The sequence below is a fragment of the Penaeus monodon genome, chromosome 18 (genome assembly GCF_015228065.2).
Source record: "Penaeus monodon isolate SGIC_2016 chromosome 18, NSTDA_Pmon_1, whole genome shotgun sequence".
NCBI lineage: Eukaryota > Metazoa > Arthropoda > Malacostraca > Decapoda > Penaeidae > Penaeus > Penaeus monodon.
In genome coordinates, this window is record NC_051403.1 from 31514912 (window position 1) to 31522411 (window position 7500).

A 7500-nucleotide genomic window follows, 5' to 3' on the forward strand; every position below is an offset into this window, starting at 1 on the left:
AAAAACAAAAATTTTTTTTAAAAAAAAAATTTTTTTTTCTTTTAAAAATACCCCTAACTAATAAAAAGCCTCGCTTCAAACGGGGAAACCCTCGCTTTCCGCCCACACTCGAAAAGCGGTCCCTCGTGCGCACGTGGTTCACGCCCTCTGCGTCTGAAGTCAAATCCACGCCCGAAATCAGGACTACGCCAAGGAACGAAAAAAAGGAGAAACCGGGCAAGCTAAAATTTAAAGGAAAGTAAGTCTACCCTGAGTGTTATTTTAACTTTGTAATTTACGTCAAAATTTCAACTACACTAAAATAATTGCAGTAATTATTGATGCAAAGAAAGAAGAACTTCTATTACAGTTGAAATGTCTTAGCATTCGCCGTGCCCTATGTCACTCGGCTATGCCCACGGCCTTGCGCGGCACCTCCCCTTCCAACAAAATCTGGATACGCCCTAGACCCACCCGCGCCCACACGATATTTAGAAACCCCGAGTTGCTTACGAAACATTTTCTCCCGCCACAGAGAAACAGGTGTACGTGTTTATGTGTCACTAAGGTACAATATGTAGACTATGTGAGCTCGTACTTATACTGTAGGTATGTCTGAACGATTGTGCGTGTGCGCGTGTGAACGATTGTGCGTGTGCGCGTGTGAACGATTGTGCGTGTTTCGCGTGTGAACGATTGTGCGTGTGCGCGTGTGAACGATTGTGCGTGTGCGCGTGTGAACGATGTGGTGCGTGTGCGCGTGTGAACGATTGTGCTGTGTGCGCGTGTGAACGATTGTGCGTGTGCTGTGGTGTGCGTGATTGTGCGTGTGATTGTGTGCGTGTTGTGCGTGTGATGTGTGCGTGTTGTGCGTGTGGATGTGTGCGTGTTGTGCGTGTGATGTGTGCGTGTGGCGTGTAAACTTGTGGCGTGATTGTGCGTGTGATTGTGTGCGTGTCGTGTGTGTGTCTGTGTGCGTGTGTGTGTCTGTGTGCGTGTGTGTGTCTGTGTGCGTGTGTGTGTCTGTGTGCGTGTGTGTGTCTGTGTGCGTGTGTGTCGTGTGCGTGTGTGTGTCTGTGGTGCGTGTGTGTGTCTGTGTGCGTGTGTGTGTCTGTGCGTGTCGTGTGTCCGCCGAGTGCGTGCGTGCGTGCATGATTTTGCGTTGGGGCGCATGCGAACAAGTGTGTAGACTGACACTTGTTTCACAGTGAAAAAAAGGTAGTGCAACTCGAATTTAAAACAGCCGAAAGAACTAGCACCTACAGGTCACGGAGGGCGGTAAGAGAAGCCGATATACCGTCTTACTTACCCGCAACCTGATGACGAGTCGCATTCTGTTTAAACCTGCCACGATTTTTTCCCGCACACTTTCTCTAACTTTGTGAACGACAAGAGCAATAAGAGGAGGTAGTAAACTGAAAGAGAATAAAAAGTTCTTGGCCCGAAATCGAACGGTGCCAAGGAAGAGGGTGGAGGACGAACGAACAGAGGGTGACGAGCCTGACCCTCAAATAATAAATTTTAAATCTAAGGCTTCAGGATATGCTGGTGGATGCGGAGGCAAATCTTTGCATATAAGACTTCCTTGGTGCCAAAGAGGATCGATTACTCATCCCTGTCACCCTTGTTCTCCACCCGCGTCTGCTCCACGTGACCACTCGTGCGTTGACGAGTCGCCAGAATTCATAGGGAAACAATTCAGACAGGTAACTGGACAGCTGCAATATGTCACATTCAATAATCGAGCTTTTGACGCTTCATTTCTCGTGATAGAAAACAAACGGATTAAATTAAGGTGATCACCGCTCCATCACAGCTGAGCGTTCCTCGCTCTCAACCTTTTCTTCCCCTCACCCTCTCCCCTCTCTTTTTTACTACTACCACAACCCCTCCCCTCTCACCTTACCGCTACCACAACCTCCTCCCAACCTAACCGTTACCTCGACCCACTCCCTTCCTCCCCTCGTTACCCCCCCCCCCATCATCCTTATCGTTACCTTACCTTATTTCAACTCAACCTCCCAACATCACTGAACCAACAACTGCCTGTGGCAATGTTAGATTTTGCTCTATGACCTTGAAGACCCCATCATCACTTTATGAAAGCGCTCTAGCTAGCCGTTATGTGGCAACGCGCAGTGTCAGATGATCACGATACACGCCAGTCTTTGAAGACGCTTGATTCTAGAAGCCACAGCGAACAAATACATGCATACCAATCTAACGTGTAGGATTCAAACAAAAGCCATTTTCGTAATTAAGAAAATGTAAAGGGTTTCACTTTCAGCCAAGAACTACGTAAAACATACCTATCTGAAATATAATTCAAGCAAAAAAAAAAAAAAAATCGTGCCATATGCAAACATATGCGCACGGGCCTCAAAACCCGGGGACACCACTACCTGACCATGTTGGCACAATATAAGGGGCACTAGCGCCTCTCGGGTATAGACCGAGTACAGCCACTCAGGATATAAGGTACTCTTTCCTGAAGAGACGTCGCAGATTTCCTCGTCTGCTCGGAGCGTCGCCCTTGGAGTTTGAGATTTGACAGTTCAACGCTCTCTCGCTTCCTTCGTGTTTCCTTGCTAGATGGTTCTACACACACGCACATGCAACCACACACTGGCAGTGAAGGCCAACGCCCGAGCACGTCTGAGCAGCAGCCCAACAAGTCCTACACTGGCGACCCTGTGAGACGCCGCCGCAGTGTTGGCAACCCACGCCGTCCAGCCGCCTCCGCGCCTCGCCTTCCTCACCTCGGGGGCGCCGTCTCAGGAAAAGGGGACGGGGCGCACACCAACTAGGTGCTTAGGCAGAAAGCCGCACCGAGAGTCCTTAAATCTTCCTTACAACTGAACAACAAACTTTGAATACGGGACAGCAAAAACAAATCGCCGCAGAGTGTGTCTTACAGAGCCTGAGCTGTCGTGAATCAAGTTTGCTAGAAGAGAAATTCCCTGAAGCCCTTTCCCCTAAAAGCCCAACTTGGGTACATCAAACACGCAGTCTCTTAAACAAGGCTCTCAAAGACGCCCTATTTTCCAGGCCGATACTTTACGGAAACGCCAGAAAAAAATGAAAAAAGTATCACGAGGTGGCGCCGACCGACACACAACGAAGCGTGAGGGGGTTGGAGAGGCTGAGGGAGTGGGGCGGAGAGAGAGAGAGAGTGAGTGGGGCGGAGAGAGAGAGAGAGAGAGTGAGTGGGGCGGAGAGAGAGAGAGAGTGAGTGGGGCGGAGAGAGAGAGAGAGAGAGTGAGTGGGGCGGAGAGAGAGAGAGAGAGTGAGTGGGGCGGAGAGAGAGAGAGAGAGAGAGTGAGGGGGCGGAGAGGGAGAGAGAGAGAGAGGAGTGGTGGGCGAGAGAGAGAGAGAGAGAGAGTGAGTGGGGCGGAGAGAGAGAGAGAGAGAGAGTGAGTGAGTGGGGCGGAGAGAGAGAGAGAGAGTGAGTGGGGCGGAGAGAGAGAGAGAGAGAGAGTGGGGGGAGAGAGAGGAGTGGGGCGGAGAGAGAGAGGAGAGAGAGAGAGAGAGAGAGAGAGAAGGAGGAGAAGAGAAGAGAGGAAGAGAGAGAGAGAGAGAGAGAGGAGAGAGAGAGAGAGAGGGAGTGGGAGTGGGGAGGGGGTAATTGAGGACGGCAGTGACTAAGAATCCCTTCCCCCGTTCCCCACGCTTCCTAATAAGTCTAGCCGTGGGATAACGACAGATTCCTCTCGCCCATAGTCGCCTCCCCCTCTCCCCCGCGAAGGCCGCTGCTATCACTCATAGTGACATCAGTCACGCTTCAGATTGGCGGAGAGGGGGGGGGGCGAAGGGAAGAGAAAGGCTACTTTGGCAGTGAGGATGGCCGATAACATTTGGATTGCATTAGAGAGTCACAGAGGCTGATCGCTCGCAGAGATTACCTGTAATGATCGATGTATGTAATCTTATACCGTATGTAATCAGTTACCTTCGTAGGAAAGGTAGTACATTAGCCTTACAACCAATCAACATTATTTGGTTAAAGTATCCCTCTGAATGCCGATAACAGTCCTAGGTAGAATAAATATCGCAAACAAGTGCAGTTTGGTGTAAGGAAGATCCGTAAAATAAAAAATAATAAAGGGAAAAGCTAATAGCGAAGGCAACACAACAGGGCAAAGATATTAAATAATTTAGAGATAAGTAAAACGAATAAATACTAGGCTTTGATTATATTTGAGGAAAAACCCTGTCAAGGTCAGCGGTGTGACCATCCCTGTTTAAAATCCCATCCCCTCGTACCAAGCAACTTCCACGCCAAACAAACGCGAACATCTCTGAACGTCACTGCACCGGCCTCCGCGCCCCATGAACCGCTACCTTGTCTTAAGGGGGCGACATGCCTGAAATTCTTGCCACTAACTCTGACCACCGGTCTGTAGGTCACTGGGTCGTGGCCCAAGTACTCGCCAACACGTTCTTCCTTTGAAAGATTCTTCTTAATTGAAGTGGAAACTAGACTTGATATTTGTGAAATACGATAGCTTACATGTAACATGCAACGGCGACCAATGTCGTGCACGCAATCTGTACTTATCGGTAAGATAATGCCAACAGAGAACGAAATCATCTTTGTCACACGAGTCTGCGTAGTCAGCGTTAGGTTAACCTCACACGCGACTTGTATAACCAAACCTGATGTTTTGCTCCCGAACCTTGAAGAGCCTTGGCTACATAACAGGTGAGAGAATTCACAGCGCACCACGAGTAAGGGCAGTACTTCTATCCTCTACCATGTTTCATATTCTCTTAAATGATGCCTTTCCTCCACTCTTTGACCCCACTGGTATAACATGTCTGGGCACAGCTTTTGCTACGAGGGAGACGAATATGGCTGAAGACTGATATCAGATAAATGAAAGGAAGATGGGGTATTAACGAGAATAAGGAAAACAAGGACCGTATTTTCCGCGTTGCTAAACCAACACCAGTCAAGTAATTCAATAATATTCACCCCTTCCCAAATGATGCACTATATCTCTAAATCTACAGAACTGTACCAGCAACTGCAGTGTTAACTATAATAGCGACATTTACACGCGCCGTAAAAGTTCATCCCCTATTAAAGAGAATTAGTGCGCATGCGTAATGCCAGAGTCCAGGATTAACTTTTCATCCTGCACGTGCGCAGGACGAGCCAGTTAATCCCACCAATCATGTATTGATACGTAATAACAACGTCATGAACTCCATACAAAACATGGAATGGAGTTGCCACCGGCTTTTATTCTTAGCAATAATGAAACAAGTTCTGACATTTTCATGTCAAAGATGCATGTGAAAATTTATCCGTACTTTAAGTTGTGGGATATTCAAAGTGCAGATGCAACCCTTAACAATGAAAAGAAAAACGAAAAGAAAATCCCACAATTCTAGAGGCCACAGGCACTGAAACGGCAACACTAAAAGCTCTTAATAACAAGATTAGATTTTAAATTATAAGTACAAACGCCTATTCTTTAAACTATAGTGAATTGTAATACGAAATAATGTACCATGATCCTCGATGGCATCATCTGGAAAAGCTAGCCTGCCCGTGCCCCTCATCACATACGAGGAAGAGCTGTCAGAGAAAACACGAATACGAATTGATGCTGCCAATATTTTATGTTCGTTTTTCTTCGCTTAAATTGCTTATACAATTCAAAGGATATCTGAAGCCAAGCATATATCTTACTTGCACTAAACAAATCATCGTGATGTAATGCTATATCGTATGTGCCATTTTATTCTTTAAATAGCAAACGTCTCCTTAACATTATAGTGTAATATGAAAATTATAGTGGGTGATTGCCAATCATTATTACTCACATACTAGCTTTTTTCGAGTAGAACTCGAAATTAACTAATAATCAAAGATTCATGCGCCTGGCAAGTGTCTTGCATCATTGATACAAGTACTGCAGATTTGGATTAAACTGATATTTTATTGGCGCGTGCAGAAAACGCCTATTAAGAGAGGTTGTATGCCGTTTTCTTGTGCGCATGCCCACTATAGAAAACGAGGTTTGCATGGATTACCCTGTTAAATTTCTCAACAGAAATAATCTACTCCTGTATATTTTTGTATCCGTTTTCAATGCTTCTTACAGAGATATTTAGTAGCAGAGTCATGTAAGAGGCCTCTTGTGACGGATTTCAGAGGAAAAATGGTAATCTAACATCCATGTAATGTTGCGAAGAAAAAAACTCTCGTTCAGATGGAGGAGTGAACTATGACAATAATAATAAACGAAATTATTGAATTATCAAAGGGACCGGGAAGTGAACTACAGGAAAATTCTATATTTTACGATGATTCTTCAATCACACAAGGTCTTCACATTATTAAACGAAAAAAAGTCCACTGTTCGAAATCCTGCGTTACTACTACAGATAGCTCCACTTTACATTTTGGCAGACTACGTCGACAGAACAATTCTGTTTTGCAGTAGTAGAAATCCAAATGTCCATTCTTAAAAGCCACGAGTTCTGGCTTTGGCAATACAAGGGGCTGGCGTCAGATATTTCCCGAGGCTTCAGCCTATCAGACATCTTACTTGAAATACAGGCAACCTACATAAAAATAAAAGGGGCGTGAAGACACAGGCAGGGGCAAGGGGGAAGGACAGGAGTGAAGTGCAGACAGCAAAGGAAGCCCTACTCTTAACTCGGCTAAGTTGGGATTACGTGCGACGGTGAGCGGGTAGTAAGGGGGAAAGGGTAAAAATGGGGGGGTGATGGGGAGGGGGGAGGTAATATTGGCTCTTATGTCGACAGAACCAATTTGTAACTATAAATATATGATAAAGACATTGCATTTCATATTTTTGTCGATTGGTATAATAGTAAAGGTCAGGCAAAGGGAGGCCTGGAAATGCTACTAGTTGGAAAGACCAATCGGGAAATTACTTTTAGATCCTCCACGTCAAAACCTTATCAGCTGGAACTTTTCTGCTTTAAGGAGGCACTGCCTACAAAACAAAACCATTAAAATACATCCAGGTCTTTGTCAAACATCCTCAAGCGCAAAAACATTAGCAACCATGGACAGCTTACACCACTGAATGACAAATGATCCTCGTGTTCACAGCAACCATACAAAACGAACAGCTCCTATTACTCGACTTCCTACTGCGGGGGCGAAGGAAGGAAAAGGGGATTACCCGTGTCAAAAACTAAACTGAAATGTTACCAACTTACTTGTGAATACGTAATACGTTAACCCCTTAAAATAATTAGTAATGAAAAATAATGATAGCGATCTAGTCTGATGACAAATGACATTAACCGAGACGATAGAACAATGAACACAAGAGGCGCTATCATCATCTAAGTATTAGCGATACATGGTCCACTAACAAGTTCACCGGTCACTCTTTTCTCACTCAAATTTACATATATTTTTTGACAGGGGAATTAAAATTATAGGAACGATCAGAAGGGAGGAATAAAAAAGTAGCCTTCTCCGGACAGCCACTCTGCAGTGCCAGTGTGCGTTTAGAGAGCAATGCACTGTGC

The 7500-nt window shown here is 45.6% G+C and overlaps 1 protein-coding gene across 2 annotated transcripts in view; it reads right to left on the reverse strand.

Annotated features, from left to right (window-relative positions):
• LOC119584443 (microtubule-associated protein Jupiter-like) overlaps positions 1-7500 on the reverse strand; it is a 39517-nt gene that overhangs the window by 30822 nt on the left and 1195 nt on the right. The window lies entirely within an intron of this gene.